The following is a 25,890-nucleotide window of genomic DNA, read 5'->3' on the forward strand; positions in this document are numbered from 1 at the left end:
TATTCTTTGCTTTGTGCACTTTTATGAAAAACCTGTACATGTTTTAGTGTTTGCTTATCGAAAGCAATCCTAAAAAGAGTTTTGCTCATACCGGGGATTCTGTACACCATAACTCCAAACGGAGTAGCCTCAGAACGTTGAAATTTTGTATATAGGACTACTATAACATGTAGATGTGCACCTTGTATTTTGGTTGCAATCAGCCGTGCCAAACGTATATAAATATATTTATAATTTATCAAGCAAAGCAGTAATAACAATTTTTGAAAAACCAATTTTGGTCAAGAAAACATCTTGCGCAATATGCTGCAAAATAAGTAAAAAATAAAAATTGTAGAAAGCTCGCCTAAAAGTTACCAAGAGCTGCTGCTCCAAAAGGTTTAAGACGTTTTCAAAAATTAATACACATGAAAAGCAAATCATTAGACATGTAAAACATAAATACAATAAAATGAAAAAACAGAAAAAGTTAAAAAGTAAGCGGAAAATGGTAAATTAGCCCAATTCGACATCCTAACAGGCTTTTCAAGGGAAATTTCATTTATTTGAACGTCGAATCAAGCTAACCCCATTACGCGTTTCGCCGAAACAGACAATTGAAACTTTTTCGCTAAAAAATTTTTTTGACAAAGTGTCTTGGAAATTTTAATAGTCTCAATTCTCTGTTCCAATTTCCCGACGCATCCGCTCAGAATGACACATTAAGGTGTTAAAATATGTTAATCAAAATCAAACTTTCTAAACCTAGTCTAAAATTAAAATCAAAACGAAATAAATAGCGATGAGCTATTAGTCCTAAAAATGCAAATACATTCGGGCTGGGCCTGCAAGCTTAAAGATTAACAATTTTATTTTTAAAAAATAGATTTTATAAAACTGTAAGAAAACCTGTAGTTAATAATCAATATAAAATAAAAAATTGAGAAAAGAACAACTCAGTGGGTCTTGCTAAGACCAAGAAAAAGTTGTAACAAAAGAAACAAAAAACTGACCTTTGGCGATGTAAAGCTGTCCCTCTGAAAACATGCAGAAAAATGGCTGCTAACTTCTAGCGTCTTATTTTGGATGACGTACGTAGGGGGGAGCGCAGTGTTGTGGGCGTTTAGCCAATGTGAAGTGATTTTCATTATCTGTAACTCGTCTCCTATTATCGGAGGGGGCCGGAAACCTCGGAACCCGTGTGAAGAACTGAAAAAATGGCGCTTGGCTTGTAGTAGGATGGAAAAAATTTTTTCGAAGTGAAAATGGCAAAATTAGCTAAAACTATAAAAGCTTGGCCATTAAAGCATGAGAAAAAGGAAAAAACAGTAATTTGTTAAAAAAGTCGTAATTCTTCAAGGTAGCGGGCGATCAAGCTACTATGAAAAATGAAAAAAGCCCGATTTGTTAATAAAAGCAGTAAAATTGGCCACTAAAGAAATTTAAATTTAAAAATATGTACATAATAGTATTTATTATAAATATGTACATAATAGTACATAATAGTAAGATTAAAGTGCCAAAATTTTTTTGGAAGAAAGGGAATGAATAAACAAGAATTTTCTGTACATTTTTACAATAGATTCTCTGAATTAGTCATCCTTCTTAAACCATCCGTAGCTTTAGGTATAAAAAATCATTATCTAACTCAAAAAATCTATAATTAGGTAAGGTTAATGCCAGCTTTGGTAAGGGAATTTTTAATTATTTTATGTGGTATTTGGTTACTTTTTAAAATAGTTACGAAGTATAGTATTTCTTCTTGTAAGTGTTCCGCAGTATTGCAAATTCTTTTCATTCTAAGTAGCTGTGAATAAATTGTGTTGATTGTTACTCTTTTGGAAATATTTGAATTCCAGTTAGTGAGTTTAAGTGTGGAAAAATTAAATTCTCTTCTTTTATCGTAAACTTTAATAAAACGGTAATCAATAATATGTAAATCAAGGTAGACTACATCATGCTGTTCTGTATTGGTTTTATTAAGTTTTAAGCAAGCAGGGTAGATATTAGCGTTTTCTATTTTGTTGTAGTTATTAAATGCTATGACATCATCAATATATCTATAGATGTGTTGGAAAAAGAGACTTTCTTCCGTTCTGAGTGAACGTACATAGGTTAGTTCTTTAGTGAACAGGAATAATTCACAAACTGAAGTTGAAAAATTCCCGCCCGTAGGTATTCCCTGAACTTGTTTATAGATGTAATTGTCAAATTGAATAAAATTATTGAAGAGAACGCTGGTAAGGAATAGCTGCCATTTTTCGTTGCTGAGAATGGTAGAAAATTGTGGAAATAAATCTGGAAGAGCAAGTAAACTTGTAAAAATTTCTTCGAGTGGTAGAGATGTATAAAGGTTTTCAAAGTCGTAGCATTGGATATGTTCTGTTTGAAGTGAATTCAGAGTTTTAAGAACTTGTTCATTACTAGAGATCATCCAGTTGCAATGCAAACCTTTAAAATCATAGTTATTGATTAGTTCACGAATCACACGAAGTTTTTGCGCAAAGAGATAATCTATTTCTTTGAGATAACTTTTAGTACTATTAGCTATGAACCTGAATTTAATTGGAGACTTATGAAATTTCGGTAAGGCATAGAGATTTGCAAACCTATTGTTATATTTCTGGGGTTGTATTTTAAGTCTTTTATGCAGTGCTTTAAATTTATTTAGAAGAATCTGAGTACTGGAAGTTATTTTTTGGTAAGTGCAAGTGTTATTTAACTCTTTATGCAGAAGGTTGTAGTAGAAGTGTTGTCAAATAATACTAAAATTGTTGCTTGCTTTGTCAATCTTCGTGATGATAAAATTATGTTGCAATTTTTGAATGAGATCCTCCAGGCGTTTTTTATTGTGTAAAGAGTTGAAATTAGGCGCCTTGAACAGCAAACATTGAAATTCTTTTATAAGTGCAGCTTTCCATTCAAGAAAAGTTGTAGTGGGTAAATTGGATCTTGTACTAGCAATAATAATAAATTTATCTAGATCATTATTGAATTGTTTGAGGCAGACGTGTCTATTAAGACTGAAAGTAGGACGAAACTTGGTGCCAAGTTGCATAAGGTTACGTAATTCAGTATTTTCTACAATATTAAGATCTCCTGTGACTATATGTTGGTGGAAAGGATCGACATATTTTTTGTAGACAGGCATTTGGCAGTAACATGTGCTATTATCTTTTATAACGTGGTGGTTTATAACTAGTTGACCCAAGGTTTTTTCAAATTTAAAACAGGCTTTAATCTGGAGAGGTTGGTTAGGAAGCAAGTGCTGATATTTTTTGAAAATGCTAGGAATTTTGAACTTATCGTAAGAAGGGTGTTTGAACTGAATAGTACAAAGAAGTTTTTTGTGAAAGAAATTACTGTTTTTAAGTTTAAAATTGCAGAAGTCTTAAAATAAGATCCTTGACTATTTTGGAGCGTGAGTGAGTGTGTGAGTGATTATGGCGCAAAAACCAGAGATGGTTATGACGCGCCAAACACAAGATGGGATGATTACAATTGATGACATTAAAATTCAATCAATAAAAACAAGTAGATAAATGTACCAAATCCAGAGGATGAAGTCATATAAACACAAGTTAAAAAGCACATATTAAAATTCAAGACACAGTCTTCAAAACAAATTACATTTGGTAATAAAAGCCAATCTCTTTTAAATAATAAAATAAATTACAATTGACCTCTCTTCCGATTAAACGGTCGAGAGGTAAGTCACAGCTATTAAAATATTTCTGGCGAAGACTATTAAAACATGGACACTTAATTAAAATATGACGAACAGATAAACAAACATTACAATTAAAACAAACAGGCTCATTTTCAGCTTTGAGAAGATAGTTATGTGTGACTCGAGTGTGACCAATTGTGAGGCGAGTCAAAAGAACGTCCTCCTTACGATTTCCAACAATATCCCAATGCTCAATTCTAGGCTTGACGTTTCTCAACTTGTTGTGATGCTGAACATCCCAAAATTGCTGCCATTTTTTTCGGACCTTTCCCTTGATGACATTGCAGATATATCTAAAAGGGATAAGGCGACTGGACAGTTCAACAGCAGATTTGGCTGCGATATCTGCAAGCTCATTTCCTTTTATTCCAACATGTCCAGGAACCCAGCAGTACAGGACTTCATAACCTCGAATCGTTAAATTTATATGAATTTTGAGAACATCCACTACCACAGGATTCTGAATGTTGGGAAAAGCTTCCAAGGATTTAAGAGCACTATACGAGTCTGTGTAAACTATGAACATTTTGTGGCAGAGCTTTGAGATATACAAAAGACCATAATATATAGCAGTCAGTTCAGATGTTAGGACTGAGAAAGCATGGTGCAGGCATCTGCCCTCCATGTAATTTTCAAATACAAAAGCCATCCCAACATGATCATTTGTCTTTGATCCATCTGTGTATATCGGATAATAACTGCTATATTTGTGCCTGTGCTCAGCAAAGAGTTGTCTATAAACGATCTCGTTAGTGCTTGCCTTCACGTGATGTTTGAAAACATCAAGAAGCTGAATCCGTGAATTTTCCCAAGGTGGGATTTCAAAGTTCTGTACTGCTTGGGGGCGCATATCAGAGAGGGAAAGTTCCTCAATGATAGGGCGAAGTCTTAAAGGAAAGGTAGGAACGCAGGATGGACGTGTTTCAAATAAAGTGTTACACTCATTATCAAGTAAGCACAGCTTATTGGGATGTTCAGGTTGGGATAAGATATTAAAATATTGTAAAAGGGACAATTGCTCACGCCTCAGATAAAGTGATGGTTCGTTACAGTCAACATATAGGCTCTGCACAGGAGAAGTCCTGAATGCTCCTGAACAAATGCGCAGACCTTGATGGTGAACAGGATCCAGTTTTAACAAAACAGATGACCGAGCGGATCCATACACAACTGAGCCATAGTCCAGTTTAGAGCGGACGAGCGCTCTGTAAATGCGAAGCATGGAGCAACGCTCTGCACCCCAGGAGGTGTTCGCCAACACTTTTAAAATATTTAGTGTTTTTAGACACTTCTTTCTCAGGTTTAAAACATGAGAAAGGAAAGTCAATTTTCGGTCGAAAGTCACTCCTAAAAATTTTACTTCAGGCGCAACTGGAATAATTGTACCATTCAAATATAACTCAAGTTCAGGATGGAGACCTCGCTTCCTACAAAAGTGCACGCACACAGTTTTCTGTTTCGAAAATGTAAATCCCTGTTTGTCTGACCATTCTTGGATCTTATTCAGAGCCATCTGCAGTTGCCTCTCTACATATCTCATGTCTGCTCCTCGACAGCTAATCTGCAGATCATCAAGATATAGAGATCCCAAGATGGTGGGAGGAAGTTCTTTTAGTACAGAATTTATTTTTAAACTAAACAGGGTTACACTGAGCACACAGCCTTGAGGCACACCCTCTTCCTGTTTAAAAACATCCGAAAAAACAGAGCCAATTCTTACTTGAAAAGTTCTAGTGTTCAAGAAATTTTGAATGAAAATTGGTAGGTTGCCGCGCAAGCCACTCTCGTGAAGATCCCGGAGTATACCGTATCTCCATGCCTTATCATAAGCTTTTTCAATGTCGAAGAATATCGAGACAAGGTGGCTTCTTCTTACAAATGCTTTTCGAATAGATGTCTCTAAGAGGAGCATGTTATCTACAGTTGTTCTTCCCTTTCGAAAACCACTCTGATAAGGCGATATAATATCATTCTTTTCCAAGAAGTAGACTAGGCGGCTGTTTACCATCTTTTCAAACAGTTTGCAGAGGCAACTCGTAAGGGCAATTGGCCGATAGTTGGAGGGATTCCTTGGATCTTTCCCTGGCTTAGGAATAGGAATGACAATAGCTCTCCTCCATGCACTGGGAAAGGCATGCTCCTTCCACACCCTATTGTAAAGAGTGAGAAGGGCATTCAGTGACTTACAGGACAGATGCTTTAGCATTTCATAATTCACTCCATCAAGACCCGGAGAAGACCTATGTGTCTGCAATAAAGCACTCCTTAATTCAAGCATAGTAAAGTCTCTATTGTAAGGCTCAGATTTGGAAGAGTTGAATGCGATGGGATTTATTTCAGAGTGCTGCTTCATAGAAAGAAATGCAGGTGTATAGTTTCTGCTGGAAGAAACGGCAGCAAATGTCTCACCGATAGTATTCGCAATTTCTTCTATGGAGCTAATCACTCGGCCATCTTTTTCCAAAAAGGAAAGTGAGTGGTCTTTATATATGCCGCATGCTTTTCGAACTCTTTCCCAAACCCGCTTGCTAGGCGTGGAGGATGTTATTGACGACACATATGAAATCCAGGAATCCCTCTGGCTCTGCCTTCTTACTTTTCGTGCATTTGCTTTGGCTCTTTTAAAGGCTATGAGGTTTCGCAGAGTAGGATATCTACGAAAAATACCCCATGCTTTTTTCTGTTTTTTCAGTGCTTCATGACAGTCGCGATTCCACCATGGTTTTGAATATTTTAGTAGTTTTCCTGATGTTCTAGGAATGGAGAGCATAGCTGCCTGAATAATAGTATTAGTAACAGCTTCAACAGCGTCATCGATATGCGCATCTTCTACCATTTCATCTGTGAGCTCTGCAAAGGAAGAGAAGAGTTCCCAGTCTGCCCTGTCCAGTATGAATCGAGGGGATCTCGACATGGGGTTTGCTCCTCGTGCAAGAGACACAAGAATGGGATAATGATCACTGTTGTAAAGATCTTTACCCACATTAAAAGTGCAAAAAGGCAACAGAGATGGTGAACAGATGGCAAGGTCGAGAGCATGGAATGTTTTTGAAGGCTCATGGAAGTAAGTATCTTGCCCATTATTGAGGAGACAAAGGCTATGATCTTCGATCATCTGCTCAATTTGTCTTCCTCGGCAATTAGTATCCTTACTACCCCAGAGCGGACTATGGCCGTTAAAATCTCCTATTATGATGAAAGGCTCAGGCAGCTGCTCTAAAAGACCATTTAAATCTTGCTGATCAATATGCTCATTTGGAGGCAAATACAGAGAAACGACTGTAGCAACAAAATCAAAATTTGTTTGAGTAGCGACAACTTGGAGGGATGTCGTCAAAGAAAGCACATTTGAGGGATAATCCAGTGAGGTGAGGAGACCTACACCTCCACTGGCACGCTCACCTGCAATGTTGTCTTTCCTGACGAAAGAAAACCTCCGAAGTTTTGCTTGTTGTTCCGGTTTTAGATTTGTTTCCTGTATTGCGAAGCATAAAGGTTGATGAACATTGATTATAGCTTTGATGTCGAGCAGATTTCGGTGGAAACCACGACAGTTCCATGATACGAGGGTGGCCATTATGAATAGTTTTTGTTCTTTCTGTGCTCTTGTTTGGTTTTTCGTGGAAGTAGATGCTTGGGAACTTCCAGACCCTCTTCTACTTCCATACCGTCTGAATCCGCAGATTCAGAAACCATTCCATCAAGAGAGCTATTGCTGGAACTTCTATTTTTATTTGTTTCTTTTCGTGTGGTAGTTTTGGGTTTGCTTTGAATTACTATTTCTTTATTTTGTACTGTATGGGTTGGGTTTTCTTTCTTCTTGTTGTTTGTAGTCTGTTGAGTTTTGTTTGGTGGCGTCTGCATACTAACTGATGTTTGGGTAGCAACTGAGCGAGATTTTTTAAGAGCATTGGCGTAAGATGTATTTGGTCGTAGCTGTGTGCTTTGGACTAATCTTCTGGCTTCGGCATATGAGATGTTCCTCGTAACCTTTGCAGTCTGCACTTCTTTTTCCAATTTCCATTTTGGACAGAGGCGTGAAAATGCTGGGTGCTCACCCTTGCAATTTATACAAAGAGGCGCAGCGGTACAATTTTCAGAATCGTGGCCAATCTGTGAGCATCGAGCGCATGTGAGGCTGCCACGACAAGACGTCTTAGAATGGCCGAAACGCTGGCATTAGAAGCATCGCATAGGGTTGGGAATATAAGGTCTTACGGGACAATTTAAATATCCGGCCTTAATATTCTTAGGCAGATCAGGCGTGTTGAAGGTAAGGATCACGTGTTTCGTATCGATCAACTTACCTTCCTTACGCATCTTGATCCGCCTAGCACCGCAGACATTTTGGTCGGATAGCTCGGAAGCGATCTCTTCTTCAGGAACATACAGAAGGTCGAATTCCGATATAACGCCACGACAATAATTCAGTGTCTTATGTGCTGTTACATTGACATTCGCTTGCCCAAGTTTAGTTATTTGAAGTAAAGAAGCAGACTGGGTGGTTGAGATTGTATCAATAAGGAAGTCTCCGGAGCGGAGACGCTTTATATTTCTTGGCTCACCAATACAAGACTGGATGTATTTGTTAATCACGAAAGGAGACATCTTATGCATTTCGCCAGAAGGACTAGAGATGACTAGGAAACGGGGACTATTGTTATGATTTTTTTTATTTGCATCTGTCCGTAATTTTTTTGCAGAATTTTCAGAACTAGGTTGAATGATTGGTTTATTAGTAGGTGGTTCAGAGCTAGGTTGAGTGACTGGTTTAGTAGTGGACGTTTCAGAACTAGGTTGAGAGACTGGAGTGACTTCGAAGTCTTTGATCAGAAAAATTTGAGAATTAGCCATATTGAAATAAGAAAAGATTCGGGTCCGACGGCCCCGCCCACCACGGAGCCCAACAAGGGAACACAGATTCCTGTGTTAGGGCTAGCCGGACCTATACGCAAACTCAAGCCCCACAGTCGGCTTTCCCGAAAGCAGGTACTCCCGAGAGCTTGACCCCAAGCCACTGACACAAGGACTAGTGACCAGCCGATTGACACCCGTGAGGACGACTAAGGTGCCTCCCGTTTAGCTGAAGCAGAGGCCAAAGCAGTGTGTTGGGGACAGTACCTCGCCCCTCAACTACCAGGAACCTCCTTTCCAGCGACACGGGTCTCCACGCACGGCAAACACGTGGGCAGTTTTCTCGCCACTCGAGAACTAGAGACAAGGTCTGTTCCAGGCTCTCGTGACAAGCCCCAAACTCCGTAGAGAGAAACCACAAGGGAGAAGGGAAGGGAAAAAGATCCAGCCAAGAGGAGAGGAGACGGAAAAGAGGAGAGATCACTGGGGCTCCAGGATCGTGACACCCGTCTCACCAAGAAGATGATCCCCTGAAGGGCTACGGTACCTCGGGATTGCCACACCCGTACTCACAAAAGTGAGCCCCTGAGGGCGACTATTTTGGAGCATTGAGACGGTTGATTTACTGTTTTAATCAGATTCCATAAGGTAGTATTCTTAAAGGTATGAAGAAGTTTTATGGCATTTTTAACAAAGTCTTGATGTCCAAGGTAGGAATTAAGATTATGAATAATTAATTTCAGATCTTGTGACGAAAAAAATTTTTTGTTTTTAGCATCACCTCCTCTAGTTCCTCTGTTAGTAGTAGTGCTAAAAAATCTGAATTGTCCATATATAGAAATCTCGTGCTGTCTATTAGTGGTATTACTGAGATATGCATTCAGTCCGTAAGGATAAAGTGACTTATTTTGAAGTATGTAAATCCTTAAACAGTCGAAGTTTGGTGTTAGGAACAATATCAAGCACGTTAATTTCTATGTGATCAAAATTATGTAGATTATAATGTTCAAGAATAGCTGTAAGTTGATGATCTTTGGTGCTATTATTGTTTTTATTTTTAAATCTTTTTATATGAGATCTATGGTTATTAATTCTGAGGTTGAGAGGGTTTTTAGTTTGACCTATATATGCTAGAGAACATTCTTTACAGGTGATTTGGTAGATGCAATTGTATGTCTTTCAAAGTGATTGTGTTTTACTTGCAGTAGAAGGAAGCGGAGTAGCATTAGCCTTACAGGTTTTTCAAAGCTGGTTGCTTCATTTAATTATTTTTCTGTTATTTATCTGAGCCATTGATTGAAAGTAAAGAGGGAGCTAGCCTGCTTTACAGTGTTTTTTGGGAGGAAGACTAACCTATCGTGAAAGTGGAACTGTTAACAGTTCCCGGCAACTTATAAGCCAAAGCTCAAAAACCTGAAAAACTGAATACATCAGAACTTACTGACACTTTTTTGCGCTGTCAGCTGCGAAAAAGAAATAATTTATCAAGCAAAGCAGTAATAACAATTTTTGAAAAACCAATTTTGGTCAAGAAAACATCTTGCGCAATATGCTGCAAAATAAGTAAAAAATAAAAATTGTAGAAAGCTCGCCTAAATGTTACCAAGAGCTGCTGCTCCAAAAGGTTTAAGACGTTTTCAAAAATTAATACACATGAAAAGCAAATCATTAGACATGTAAAACATAAATACAATAAAATTAAAAAACAGAAAAAGTTAAAAAGTAAGCGGAAAATGGTAAATTAGCCCAATTCGACATCCTAACAGGCTTTTCAAGGGAAATTTCATTTATTTGAACGTCGAATCAAGCTAACCCCATTACGCGTTTCGCCGAAACAGACAATTGAAACTTTTTCGCTAAAAAATTTTTTTGACAAAGTGTCTTGGAAATTTTAATAGTCTCAATTCTCTGTTCCAATTTCCCGACGCATCCGCTCAGAATGACACATTAAGGTGTTAAAATATGTTAATCAAAATCAAACTTTCTAAACCTAGTCTAAAATTAAAATCAAAACGAAATAAATAGCGATGAGCTATTAGTCCTAAAAATGCAAATACATTCGGGCTGGGCCTGCAAGCTTAAAGATTAACAATTTTATTTTTAAAAAATAGATTTTATAAAACTGTAAGAAAACCTGTAGTTAATAATCAATATAAAATAAAAAATTGAGAAAAGAACAACTCAGTGGGTCTTGCTAAGACCAAGAAAAAGTTGTAACAAAAGAAACAAAAAACTGACCTTTGGCGATGTAAAGCTGTCCCTCTGAAAACATGCAGAAAAATGGCTGCTAACTTCTAGCGTCTTATTTTGGATGACGTACGTAGGGGGGAGCGCAGTGTTGTGGGCGTTTAGCCAATGTGAAGTGATTTTCGTTATCTGTAACTCGTCTCCTATTATCGGAGGGGGCCGGAAACCTCGGAACCCGTGTGAAGAACTGAAAAAATGGCGCTTGGCTTATAGTAGGATGGAAAAAATTTTTTCGAAGTGAAAATGGCAAAATTAGCTAAAACTATAAAAGCTTGGCCATTAAAGCATGAGAAAAAGGAAAAAACAGTAATTTGTTAAAAAAGTCGTAATTCTTCAAGGTAGCGGGCGATCAAGCTACTATGAAAAATGAAAAAAGCCCGATTTGTTAATAAAAGCAGTAAAATTGGCCACTAAAGAAATTTAAATTTAAAAATATGTACATAATAGTATTTATTATAAATATGTACATAATAGTACATAATAGTAAGATTAAAGTGCCAAAATTTTTTTGGAAGAAAGGGAATGAATAAACAAGAATTTTCTGTACATTTTTACAATAGATTCTCTGAATTAGTCATCCTTCTTAAACCGTCCGTAGCTTTAGGTATAAAAAATCATTATCTAACTCAAAAAATCTATAATTAGGTAAGGTTAATGCCAGCTTTGGTAAGGGAATTTTTAATTATTTTATGTGGTATTTGGTTACTTTTTAAAATAGTTACGAAGTATGGTATTTCTTCTTGTAAGTGTTCCGCAGTATTGCAAATTCTTTTCATTCTAAGTAGCTGTGAATAAATTGTGTTGATTGTTACTCTTTTGGAAATATTTGAATTCCAGTTAGTGAGTTTAAGTGTGGAAAAATTAAATTCTCTTCTTTTATCGTAAACTTTAATAAAACGGTAATCAATAATATGTAAATCAAGGTAGACTACATCATGCTGTTCTGTATTGGTTTTATTAAGTTTTAAGCAAGCAGGGTAGATATTAGCGTTTTCTATTTTGTTGTAGTTATTAAATGCTATGACATCATCAATATATCTATAGATGTGTTGGAAAAAGAGACTTTCTTCCGTTCTGAGTGAACGTACATAGGTTAGTTCTTTAGTGAACAGGAATAATTCACAAACTGAAGTTGAAAAATTCCCGCCCGTAGGTATTCCCTGAACTTGTTTATAGATGTAATTGTCAAATTGAATAAAATTATTGAAGAGAACGCTGGTAAGGAATAGCTGCCATTTTTCGTTGCTGAGAATGGTAGAAAATTGTGGAAATAAATCTGGAAGAGCAAGTAAACTTGTAAAAATTTCTTCGAGTGGTAGAGATGTATAAAGGTTTTCAAAGTCGTAGCATTGGATATGTTCTGTTTGAAGTGAATTCAGAGTTTTAAGAACTTGTTCATTACTAGAGATCATCCAGTTGCAATGCAAACCTTTAAAATCATAGTTATTGATTAGTTCACGAATCACACGAAGTTTTTGCGCAAAGAGATAATCTATTTCTTTGAGATAACTTTTAGTACTATTAGCTATGAACCTGAATTTAATTGGAGACTTATGAAATTTCGGTAAGGCATAGAGATTTGCAAACCTATTGTTATATTTCTGGGGTTGTATTTTAAGTCTTTTATGTAGTGCTTTAAATTTATTTAGAAGAATCTGAGTACTGGAAGTTATTTTTTGGTAAGTGCAAGTGTTATGTAACTCTTTATGCAGAAGGTTGTAGTAGAAGTGTTGTCAAATAATACTAAAATTGTTGCTTGCTTTGTCAATCTTCGTGATGATAAAGTTATGTTGCAATTTTTGAATGAGATCCTCCAGGCGTTTTTTATTGTGTAAAGAGTTGAAATTAGGCGCCTTGAACAGCAAACATTGAAATTCTTTTATAAGTGCAGCTTTCCATTCAAGAAAAGTTGTAGTGGGTAAATTGGATCTTGTACTAGCAATAATAATAAATTTATCTAGATCATTATTGAATTGTTTGAGGCAGACGTGTCTATTAAGACTGAAAGTAGGACGAAACTTGGTGCCAAGTTGCATAAGGTTACGTAATTCAGTATTTTCTACAATATTAAGATCTCCTGTGACTATATGTTGGTGGAAAGGATCGACATATTTTTTGTAGACAGGCATTTGGCAGTAACATGTGCTATTATCTTTTATAACGTGGTGGTTTATAACTAGTTGACCCAAGGTTTTTTCAAATTTAAAACAGGGTTTAATCTGGAGAGGTTGGTTAGGAAGCAAGTGCTGATATTTTTTGAAAATGCTAGGAATTTTGAACTTATCGTAAGAAGGGTGTTTGAACTGAATAGTACAAAAAAGTTTTTTGTGAAAGAAATTACTGTTTTTAAGTTTAAAATTGCAGAAGTCTAAAATAAGATCCTTGACTATTTTGGAGCATTGAGACGGTTGATTTACTGTTTTAATCAGATTCCATAAGGTAGTATTCTTAAAGGTATGAAGAAGTTTTATAGCATTTTTAACGAAGTCTTGATGTCCAAGGTAGGAATTAAGATTATGAATAATTAATTTCAGATCTTGTGACGAAAAAAATTTTTTGTTTTTAGCATCACCTCCTCTAGTTCCTCTGTTAGTAGTAGTGCTAAAAAATCTGAATTGTCCATATATAGAAATCTCGTGCTGTCTATTAGTGGTATTACTGAGATATGCATTCAGTCCGTAAGGATAAAGTGACTTATTTTGAAGTATGTAAATCCTTAAACAGTCGAAGTTTGGTGTTAGGAACAATATCAAGCACGTTAATTTCTATGTGATCAAAATTATGTAGATTATAATGTTCAAGAATAGCTGTAAGTTGATGATCTTTGGTGCTATTATTGTTTTTATTTTTAAATCTTTTTATATGAGATCTATGGTTATTAATTCTGAGGTTGAGAGGGTTTTTAGTTTGACCTATATATGCTAGAGAACATTCTTTACAGGTGATTTGGTAGATGCAATTGTATGTCTTTCAAAGTGATTGTGTTTTACTTGCAGTAGAAGGAAGCGGAGTAGCATTAGCCTTACAGGTTTTTCAAAGCTGGTTGCTTCATTTAATTATTTTTCTGTTATTTATCTGAGCCATTGATTGAAAGTAAAGAGGGAGCTAGCCTGCTTTACAGTGTTTTTTGGGAGGAAGACTAACCTATCGTGAAAGTGGAACTGTTAACAGTTCCCGGCAACTTATAAGCCAAAGCTCAAAAACCTGAAAAACTGAATACATCAGAACTTACTGACACTTTTCGTCGAACTGTCTTTTTCTTTTCCATAACTGTTTGTATTTATAACAGCCTCCCTCAGGGGGCTCACTTTTGTGAGTACGGGTGTGGCAATCCCGAGGTACCCTAGCCCTTCAGGGGATCATCTTCTTGGTGAGACGGGTGTCACGATCCTGGAGCCCCAGTGATCTTTCCTCTTTTCCGTCTCCTCTCCTCTTGGCTGGAACTTTTCCCCTTCCCTTCTCCCTTGTGGTTTCTCTCTACGGAGTTTGGGGCTCGTCACGAGAAACTGGAACAGACCTTGTCTCTAGTTCTCGAGTGGCGAGAAAACTGCCCACGTGTTTGCCGTGCGTGGAGACCCGTGTCGCTGGAAAAGAGGGTCCTGGTAGTTGAGGAGCGAGGTACTGTCCCCAACACACTGCTTTGGCCTCTGCTTCAGCTAAACGGGAGGCACCTTAGTCGTCCTCACGGGTGTCAATCGGCTGGTCACTAGTCCTTGTGTCAGTGGCTTGGGGTCAAGCTCTCGGGAGTACCTGCTTTTGGGAAAGCCGACTGTCGGGCTTCAGTTTGCGTATAGGTCCGGCTAGCCCTAACACAGGAATCTGTGTTCCCTTGTTGGGCTCCGTGGTGGGCGGGGCCGTCGGACCCGAATCTTTGTTCTCTTCAATATGGCTTCATCACATATATATTTAATTAAAGATTTCGAGGTCACTCCAGTCACTCAACATAGTTCTGAAACGTCTGCTAAACCAGTCATTCAACCTAGTTCTGAAACATCTACTGCTAAACCAGCCACTCAACCTAGTTCTGAAAAGTCTACTGCAAAAAAATTACGTACAGATACAAATGGAAAAAATCATAACAATAGTCCCCGTTTCCTAGTCATCTCTAGTCCTTCTGGCGAAATGCATAAGATGTCTCCTTTGGTAATAAACAAATACATCCAGTCCTGTATTGGTGAGCCGAGAAATATAAAGCGTCTCCGCTCCGGAGACTTGCTTATTGATACAACCTCAGCCACCCAGTCTGCTTCTTTACTTCAGATAACTAAACCTGGGCAAGCGAATGTGACTGTAACACCACATAAGTCACTCAACTATTGTCGGGGTGTAATCTCAGAATTCGACTTTCTGTATGTTTCTGTCCCTCAGGGGGCTCACTTTTGTGAGTACGGGTGTGGCAATCCCGAGGTACCCTAGCTTTTCAGGGGATCATCTTGGTGAGACGGGTGTCACGATCCTGGAGCCCCAGTGATCTATCCTCTTTTCCGTCTCCTCTCCTCTTGGCTGGATCTTTTTCCCTTCCCTTCTCCCTTGTGGTTTCTCTCTACGGAGTTTGGGGCTCGTCACGAGAGGCTGGAACAGACCTTGTTTCTAGTTTTCAAGTGGCGAGAAAACTGCCCACGTGTTTGCCGTGCGTGGAGACCCGTGTCGCTGGAAAGGAGGGTCCTGGTTGTTGAGGGGCGAGGTACTGTCCCCAACACACTGCTTTGGCCTCTGCTTCAGCTAAACGGGAGGCACCTTAGTCGTCCTCACGGGTGTCAATCGGCTGGTCACTAGTCCTTGTGTCAGTGGCTTGGGGTCAAGCTCTCGGGAGTACCTGCTTTCGGGAAAGCCGACTGTGGGGCTTCAGTTTGCGTATAGGTCCGGCTAGCCCTAACACAGGAATCTGTGTTCCCTTGTTGGGCTCCGTGGTGGGCGGGGCCGTCGGACCCGAATCTTTATTCTTTCACTATGGCTTCTCATATTTACTTAATAAAAGATTTCGAGGTAACTCCAGTCACTCAAGTCAATCCTGTCACTCAAGTCACTCAAATCACTCCTGTCACTCAACCTAGTTCTGAAACTTCTACTCCTAAACCAGTCACTCAACCTAGTTCTGAAACATCTACTGTTAAACCAGTCATTCAACCTATTTCTGAAACGTCTACTGCTAAACCACTCACTCAACCACTCACTCAACCTACTTCTGAAAAGTCTACTGCAAAAAAATTACGTACAGATACAAATGAAAAAAATCATAACAATAGTCCCCGTTTCCTAGTCATCTCTAGTCCTGGCGAAATGCATAAGATGTCTCCTTTCGTAATAAACAAATACATCCAGTCCTGTATTGGTGAGCCGAGAAATATAAAGCGTCTCCGCTCCGGAGACTTGCTTATTGATACAACCTCAGCCACCCAATCTGCTTCTTTACTTCAGATAACTAAACTTGGGCAAGCGAATGTGACTGTAACACCACATAAGTCACTCAACTATTGTCGGGGTGTAATCTCAGAATTCGACCTTCTGTATGTTTCTGAAGAAGAGATCGCTTCTGAGCTCTCCGAACAAAATGTCTGCGGTGTAAGGCGGATCAAGATGCGTAAAGAAGGTAAGTTGATAGACACGAAACACGTGATCTTTACCTTCAACACGCCTGATCTGCCTAAGAATATTAAGGCCGCATATCTAAATATTCCTGTAAGACCTTATATTCCAAACCCTATGCGATGTTTCCAATGCCAGCGTTTCGGCCATTCTAAGACGTCTTGTCGTGGCAGCCTTACATGCGCCCGATGCTCACAGATTGGCCACGATTCTGAAAATTGTACCGCTGCGCCTCTTTGTATAAATTGCAAGGGTGAGCACCCAGCATTTTCACGCCTCTGCCCAAAATGGAAATTGGAAAAAGAAGTGCAGACTACAAAGTTTACGAGGAACATCTCATATGCCGAAGCCAGAAGATTAGTCCAGAGCACACAGCTTCGACCAAATACATCATACGCCAGTGCTGTAAATTCATCTCGTACAGTCGCCACCCAAACTTCAATAGGCACACAGACCCTAGCAAATAAAACCCATCCATCTACATCCAACAAGCAAAAAGAAAATGCAACCCATATAGTACAAAAGAAAGAAACAGTTATTCAAAGTAAGCCCAAAACTTCTACACATAAAATATCCAATAAAAATAGAAGTCACAGCAATAGCTCTTTTGATGAGATGATTTCTGAATCTGCGGATTCAGACTTTATGGAAGTAGAAGAGGGTCTAGAAGTTCCCAGGCATCTACTTCCACGAAAAACAAAAGAACAGCACAGAAAAAACAAAAACAATTCATAATGGCCACCCTCAAGTCATGGAACTGTCGCGGTTTCCACCGAAATTTCCTTGACATTAAATCTATAATAAATGTGTATCATCCTGTGTGCTTAGCAATACAGGAAACAAATTTGAAACCCGAACACCATGCAAAACTTCGGAGGTTTTCTTTCGTCAGGAAGGATAACCTTGCAGGTGAGCGTGCCAGTGGAGGTGTAGGTCTCCTCTCCTCACTGGATTATTCCTCAAATGTACTTCCTTTGACGACATCCCTCCAAGTTGTCGCTACTCAAATAAATTTTGATATTATTGTTTCATTTGTTTCTTTGTATTTGCCTCCAAATGAGCACATTTATCAGCAAGATTTAAATAAACTAATAGAGCAGCTGCCTGAGCCTTTTATCATAATAGGAGATTTTAACGGCCATAGTCCACTCTGGGGAAGTAAAGATACAAATTGCCGAGGAAGACAAATAGAGCAGATGATCGAAGATCACAGCCTTTGTCTCCTAAATAATGGGCAAGATACGTACTTCCATGAGCCTTCAAGGACATTCCACGCTCTCGATCTTGCCATCTGTTCACCATCTCTGTTGCCATTTTGCACTTTTAGTTTCGGAAATGACCTGTACAACAGCGCTCAATATCCTATTTCTGTGTCTCTTGCACGAAGAGGAGCAAACCCCGTGTCGAGAGTCCCTCGTTTTATCCTGGACAGGGCAGACTGGGAACTCTTCTCTTCCGCTGCAGAGCTGACAGAGCAAATGGTAGAATGTGTGCATATAGATGACGCTGTTGAAGCTGTTACTAATACTATTATTCAGGCAGCTATGCTTTCGATTCCTAGAACATCAGGAAAAGCACTAAAATATTCGAAACCGTGGTGGAATCGCGACTGTCATGAAGCACTGAAAAAATAGAAAAAAGCATGGGGTATTTTTCGTAGATATCCTACTCTGCGAAACCTCATAGCTTTTAAAAGAGCCAAAGCAAATGCACGGAAAGTAAGAAGACAGAGCCAGAGGGATTCCTGGATTTCATATGTATCCTCAATAACATCCTCTACGCCTAGTAAGCGGGTTTGGGAACGAGTTCGAAAAGCATGCGGAATGTACAAAGACCACTCACTTTCCTTTCTGGAAAAAGATGGCCGAGTGATTAGCTCCATAGAAGAAATTGCAAATACAATTGGTGAGACATTTGCTGCCGTTTCTTCCAGCCGAAATTACTCACCTGCATTTCTTTCTATCAAGCAACGCTCTGAGAAAAATCCCATCGCTTTCAACTCTTCCAACTTTGAGCCGTACAATAGAGACTTTACTATGGTTGAATTAAGGAGAGCTTTGTTGCAGACACATAGGTCTTGTCCGGGTCTGGATGGCGTGTATTATGAAATGCTAAAGCATCTGTCCTATAAGTCACTGAGTGCCGTTCTCACACTTTGCAATAGAGTTTGGAAGGAGCGTACATTTCCCAGTGCATGGAGGAGAACTGTTGTCATTCCTATTGCGAAGCCAGGGAAAGACCCGAGGAATCTCTCGAACTATCGGCCAATTGCCCTTACCAGCTGTGTTTGCAAACTGTTTGAAAAGATGGTAAACAGCCGCCTAGTCTACTTCTTGAAAAAGAATAATATTATATCGCCTTATCAAAGTGGTTTTCGAAAGGGGAGAACAACCGTAGATAACATGCTCCTCTTAGAGACATCCATTCGAAAAGCTTTTGTAAGAAGAAATCACCTTGTCTCAATTTTCTTCGATATAGAGAAAGCCTATGATAAGGCATGGAGATACGGTATAATTCGCGATCTTCACGAGAGTGGCTTGCGCGGCAACCTACCAAATTTCATTCAGAATTTCCTGAACGCTAGAACTTTTCAAGTAAGGATAGGCTCTGTTTTGTCTGATGTTTTTGAGCAAGAAGAGGGTGTGCCTCAAGGCTGTGTGCTCAGTGTAACTCTTTTCAGCCTAAAAATAAATTCTGTATTAAAACAACTTCCTCCCACCATTTCAGGTTCTTTATATGTTGATGATCTACAAATTAGCTGTAGAGGTGTGGATATGAGACATGTAGAGAGACAGCTCCAGATCGCTTTGAACAGGATCCAGGAATGGGCAAAAAGACAAGGATTTACGTTTTCGAAACAGAAGACTGTGTGCGTGCATTTTTGTAAAAAGCGAGGTCTCCATCCTGAGCCGGAATTATACCTCAATGGGTCTGTAATTCCAGTTGCACCTGAAGTAAAATTTTTAGGGGTGATGTTCGAGCGAAAATTGACTTTCCTTCCTCATGTCTTAAACTTGAGAAAAAAGTGTACCAAAGTTCTAAATATCTTAAAAGTCCTGGCGAACACCTCCTGGGGTGCAGAGCGTTGCTCCATGCTTCGCATTTACAGAGCTCTAATTCGCTCTAAACTGGACTACGGCTCAGTTGTTTACGGATCTGCCCGGTCTTCAGTGTTGTTAAAACTAGATCCTGTTCATCATCAGGCTCTGCGGATATGTTCTGGAGCCTTCAGGACATCTCCTGTGCAGAGCCTTTATGTTGACTGTCACGAGTCATCACTCCGTTTGAGGCGTGAGGAGTTGTCTCTTTTACGCTATTTTAATATTTTATCTCAACCTGACCATCCTTATAACTTGTGTATATGTGAAAATAGCTGTGACCTTTTATTTGAGGCACGTCCATCCTGTGTGCCTTCTTTTCCTGTTAGAGTTCGTCCCCTCATTGAAGAATTCTCCCTGTTTGATATTTCCCCACAGGCAGTACAGCATTTTGAAATTGCACCTTGGGAAAATGCCATCGAAAATTCATTGTATATACGGACTCCTACAGTGCATTGAAAGCTTTAGAATCCTTTTCTAGCACTGAGAATCCTGTGATAGTGGATGTTCTCAAGTTGAATATTAAATTGAAATGTCGTGGATTTGAACTTCTGTACTGCTGGGTCCCCGGACATACAGGAATAAAGGGCAATGAGCTGGCGGATATCGCAGCGAAATCTGCTGTTGAAATGTCCGGCCGCCTCATCCCTTTTAAAGATATCCGTTGTGTCATAAAAGAGAAGATCCGAAAGAAATGGCAGCAACTTTGGGACCTTCAACTTCATAACAAGTTGAGAAGGGTGAAGCCTAAAATAGAGCATTGGGATACTACTAGCAATCGCAGGGAGGAAGTTCTTTTGATTCGCCTTAGATTTGGTCACAGTAGAGTGACACATAACTACCTTCTGAAAGCTGAGAACGAGCCTATTTGTGCAACTTGTAATGTTTGTCTTTCAGTTTATCACATTTTAATTGAATGTTCATATTTTAATAATCTTCGTGAGAAGTATTTTAATAGCTGCGACCTGCCTCTCGACCGTTTAATCGGAAGAGAGGTCAATAATAATTTGTTTCACTACCTCAAGGAAACAGGTTTCTATTATTTAATTTGATTTTTGTCCTGAGATTTTATGTTGGAATTTTAATTAATCAGATGTTTTAGGATTTTATATGTATACTGCATCTCTCATTATCAAAGTTATAATCAGCATTTTCATCCCATCATTTAAATATCTTTTTACTTGCCTCGATTTTAAAAGTGTTCTCTTGTCTTTATATTTTTTGTTCCTTTAGTTTGTAGTTTAAAAAAAAGAATCCTGTGTTTGGCGCATATGGCCTATTGAGCTTTGCGCCATAAAACTACTACTACTACTCTGTATGTTTCTGAAGAAGAGATCGCTTCTGAGCTCTCCGAACAAAATGTCTGCGGTGTAAGGCGGATCAAGATGCGTAAAGAAGGTAAGTTGATAGACACGAAACACGTGATCCTTACCTTCAACACGCCTGATCTGCCTAAGAATATTAAGGCCGGATATGTAAATACTCCTGTAAGACCTTATATTCCTAACCCTATACGATGTTTCCAATGGCAGCGTTTCGGCCATTCTAAGACGTCTTGTCGTGGCAACCTCACATGCGCCCGATGCTCACAGATTGGCCATGATTCTGAAAATTGTACCGCTGCGCCTCTTTGTATAAACTGCAAGGGTGAGCACCCAGCATTTTCACGCCTCTGCCCAAAATGGAAATTGGAAAAAGAAGTGCAGACTGCAAAGGTTACGAGGAACATCTCATATGCCGAAGGCAGAAGATTTGTCCAGAGCACACAGCTTCGACCAAATACATCATACGCCAGTGCTGTTAAATCATCTCGCCACCCAAACATGAATAGGCACACAGACCCTACCAAATAAAACCCAACCGTCTACATCCAACAAGAAAAAAGAAAATGCTACCCATATAGTACAACAGAAAGAAACAGTTATTCAAAGTAAGCCCAAAACTACTACACATAAAATATCCAATAAAAATAGAAGTCACAGCAATAGCTCTTTTGATGAGATGATTTCTGAATCTGCGGATTCAGACTTTATGGAAGCAGGAGAGGGTCTAGAAGTTCCCAGGCATCTACTTCCACGAAAAACAAAAGAACAGCACAGAAAAAACAAAAACCATTCATAATGGCCACCCTCATGTCATGAAACTGTCGCGGTTTCCACCGAAATTTGCTCGACATCAAAGCCATAATTAATGCTTATCATCCTGTATGCTTCGCAATACAGGAAACAAATCTAAAACCAGAACAACAGGCAAAACTTCGGAGGTTTTCTTTCGTCAGGAAATATAACATTGCAGGTGAGCGTGCCAGTGGAGGTGTAGGTCTCCTCACCTCACTGGATTATCCCTCAAATGTGCTTTCTTTGACGACATCCCTCCAAGTTGTCGCTACTCAAAGAAATTTTGATATTGTTGTTACAGTCGTTTCTCTGTATTTGCCTCCAAATGAGCATATTCATCAGCAAGATTTAAATGGTCTTACAGAGCAGCTGCCTGAGCCTTTCATCATAATAGGAGATTTTAACGGCCGTAGTCCGCTCTGGGGTAGTAAAGATACAAATTGCCGAGGAAGACAAATTGAGCAGATGATCGAAGATCATAGCCTTTGTCTCCTGAATAATGGGCAGGATACTTACTTCCATGAGCCTTCAAGGACATTCCACGCTCTCGACCTTGCCATCTGTTCACCGTCTCTGTTGCCATTTTGCACTTTTAGTGTCGGAAATGACCTGTACAACAGCGATCATTATCCCATTTTTGTATCTCTTGCACGAAGAGGAGCAAACCCCATGTCGAAAGTCCCTCGGTTTATTCTGGACAGGGCAGACTGGGAACTCTTCTTCTTCCATTGCAGAGCTCACAGATGAAATGGTAGAAGATGCGCATATCGATGATGCTGTTGATGCTGTTACAAATACTATTATTCAGGCAGCTATGCTTTCCATTCCTAGAACATCAGGAAAATACTGAAATATTCGAAACCGTGGTGGAATCGCGATTGTCATGAAGCACTGAAAAAACAGAAAAAAGCATGGGGTATTTTTCGTAGATATCCTACTCTGCGAAACCTCATTGCATTTAAAAGAGCCAAAGCAAACGCACGAAAAGTAAGGAGGCAGAGCCAAAGGAATTCTTGGATTTCCTATGTGTCATCAATTACATCCTCTACGTCTAGTAAGCGGGTTTGGGAAAGAGTTCGAAAAGCATGCGGAATGTATAAAGACCACTCACTTTCCTTTCTGGAAAAAGATGGCCGAGTGATTAGCTCCATAGAAGAAATTGCAAATACTATTGGTGAGACATTTGCTGCCGTTTCTTCAAGCAGAAACTATTCACCTGCATTTCTCTCTATCAAGCAACACTCTGAAATAAATCCCATCGCATTCAACTCTTCCAAATCTGAGCCGTATAATAGAGACTTTACTATGGTTGAATTAAGGAGAGCTTTGTTGCAGACACATAGGTCTTGTCCTGGTGTAGATGGCGTGTATTATGAAATGCTAAAGCATGTGTCCTGTAAGTCACTGAGTGCCCTTCTCACACTTTACAATAGAGTGTGGAAGGAGCGTACATTTCCCAGTGCATGGAGGAGACCTGTTGTCATTCCTATTGCTAAGCCAGGCAAAGATCCAAGGAATCCCTCCAACTATCGGCCAATTGCCCTTACGAGTTGCCTCTGCAAACTGTTTGAAAAGATGGTAAACAGCCGCCTAGTCTACTTCTTGGAAAAAAATAATATTATATCACCTTATCAAAGCGGTTTTCAAAAAGGAAGAACAACCGTAGATAACATGCTCCTCTTAGAGACATCCATTCGAAAAGCTTTTGTAAGAAAAAATCACCTTGTCTCAATTTTCTTCGATATAGAGAAAGCTTATGATAAGGCATGGAGATACGGTATACTTTGCGATCTTCACGAGAGTGGCTTGTGCGGCAACCTACCCATTTTCATTGAGAATTTCCTTAACGCTAGAACTTTTCAAGTAAGAATTGGCTCTGTTTTTTCGGATGTTTTTCAACAGGAAGAGGGTGTGCCTCAAGGCTGTGTTCTTAGTGTAACGCTTTTCAGTTTAAAAATAAACTCTGTACTAAAAGAACTTCCTCCCACCATCTTGGGAACTCTATATGTAGATGATTTACAGATTAGCTGTCGAGGAGCAGACATGAGATACATAGAGAGGCAATTGCAGATGGTTCTGAATAAGATCCAAGAATGGTCAGACAAACAGGGATTTACTTTTTCGAAACAGAAAACTGTGTGCGTGCACTTTTGTAGGAAGTGGTTCAATTATTCCAGTTGCGCCCGAAGTAAAATTTTTAGGAGTGACGTTCGACCAGAAATTGACTTTCCCCCCTCATGTTTTAAACCTGAGAAAGAAGTGTCTCAAAACACTAAATATGTTAAAAGTGTTGGCGAACACCTCCTGGGGTGCAGAGCGTTGCTCCATGCTTTGCATTTACAGAGCCCTGGTTCGCTCTAGACTGGACTATGTCTCAGTTGTTTACGGATCCGCTCGGTCATCAGTTTTGTTAAAACTCGATCCTGTTCACCATCAAGCTCTGCGGATTTGTTCAGGAGCTTTCAGAACTTCTGCTGTCCAGAGCCTGTATGTTGACTCTAACGAACCATCACTTTATCTGAGGCGTGAGCAATTGTCCCTATTGCAATATTTTAATATTCTATCACAACCTGAACATCCCAATAAACTGTACTTACTTGATGATGTGTGTAACACTTTATTTGAAACACGTCCATCCTGTGTTCCTACCTTTCCTTTAAGAGTTCGCCCTATCATTGAGGAACTTTCCCTCTCTGATATGCACCCCCAAGCAGTACAGAATTTTGAATTCCCACCTTGGGAAAATGCACGGATTCAGCTTCTTGATGTTTTCAAGCATCACGTCAAGGCAAGCACCAATGACATCATTTATAGACAACTCTTCGCTGAGCACAGGCACAAATATAGCAGTTATCTTCCAGTTTATACCGATGGATCCAAGTCAACAGATCATGCCGGGATGGCATTTGTAATTGAAGACCACATGGAGGGCAGACGCTTGCACCATGCCTCCTCTGTCTTAACATCTGAATTAACTGCAATATATTATTGTCTTTTGTACATCTCTAGGCTCTGCCACAAAAAGTTTATAGTTTCTACAGACTCCTATAGTGCACTTAAATCTTTAGAAGCTTTTTCTAACACTCAAAACCCAGTCATAGTGGATGTTCTCAAGATACATATAAACTTAACGAGTCGTGGATATGAAATTCTGTACTGCTGGGTTCCCGGTCATGTGGGAATTAAAGGGAATGAGCTGGCAGATATCACAGCCAAATCTGCTGTTGAACTGTCCAATCGCCTCATCCCTTTTGGAGACATCTGTTGTGTTGTGAAAAAGAAGATACGAAAAAAATGGCAGCAATTTTGGGATGTTCAGCGTCAAAACAAGTTAAGACATGTAAAGCCTAGAATTGAGCATTGGGATTTTGCTGGAAATCGTAAAGAAGAAGTTCTTTTGACTCGCCTCAGAATTGGTCACACAAGAGTGACACATGGCTACCTTTTAAAAGCAGAGAATGAGCCTGTTTGTTCAAATTGTAATGTTTGTCTATTTGTCCGTCATATTTTAATTGAGTGTCCATATTTTAATAATCTTCGTCAGAAGTATTTTAATAGCTGTGACTTACCTCCAGGGCCAGATTACCAATTAGGCACAGTAGGCACGTGCCTAGGGCCTACGAAGGCCCTAGGCACTACGAAGGCCAAAGGTCTTAGGGCTTTGAAAAAAAATATATTGAAATAAAAATACCCCAAAACTTATAAACATTTTTATATTATTATATAGTGAAGGTCAAAATAATATATGTAAATACAAATACACAAAAAATACGAATACAAAACGTTTGGTTTACTAAGTAGATCCTAAAATAACTCCTTTTTTCGGGATTTTGACACAGCGAATTCGTGTATTATATCTTCAAAATTAATGCCGCGGGCGACATCACTTTCAATACACAGAAGGCCCAGTGACGGAAGTTCTCTCTTGACCCATAGTTGAACGCATAAAATTTTTTATAAGCTTTAATTTGGAGAATGATCTTTCTCCTTCTGCATTCGAACCCAATATCGAAAGGTATATGCGCAATGCAATATTAACATTTGGGAAACTTGACACAAGTTTATCCTTTATTTGTAATTTGATGAGATCCGTTATAGAGGTGGTTTTGGGGTACAAATTTGAAAAAATCAAATACTCATCAACAAAGTTTTCTTCTAAGTCAGACGGATACATTTTTACCAGAGCTTGAGCCTTAACCTTGATAATGTCCTCGGTCAGTGTATTATCCGTAAGAAAACTAAATGTGTCATAAAGGCTGGTATACGCAGTGCGTCTCTT

At 39.1% G+C, this 25,890-nt stretch overlaps 1 protein-coding gene across 1 annotated transcript in view; it reads left to right on the forward strand.

The window, feature by feature from the left end:
• LOC118200260 (cAMP and cAMP-inhibited cGMP 3',5'-cyclic phosphodiesterase 10A-like) overlaps nucleotides 1-25,890 on the forward strand; it is a 234,828-nt gene that overhangs the window by 176,433 nt on the left and 32,505 nt on the right. The window lies entirely within an intron of this gene.

Source organism: Stegodyphus dumicola, chromosome 11 (assembly GCF_044657685.1).
Source record: "Stegodyphus dumicola isolate Sdum_Otavi_A_Nest chromosome 11, ASM4465768v1".
Taxonomy (NCBI): Eukaryota; Metazoa; Arthropoda; class Arachnida; order Araneae; family Eresidae; genus Stegodyphus; species Stegodyphus dumicola.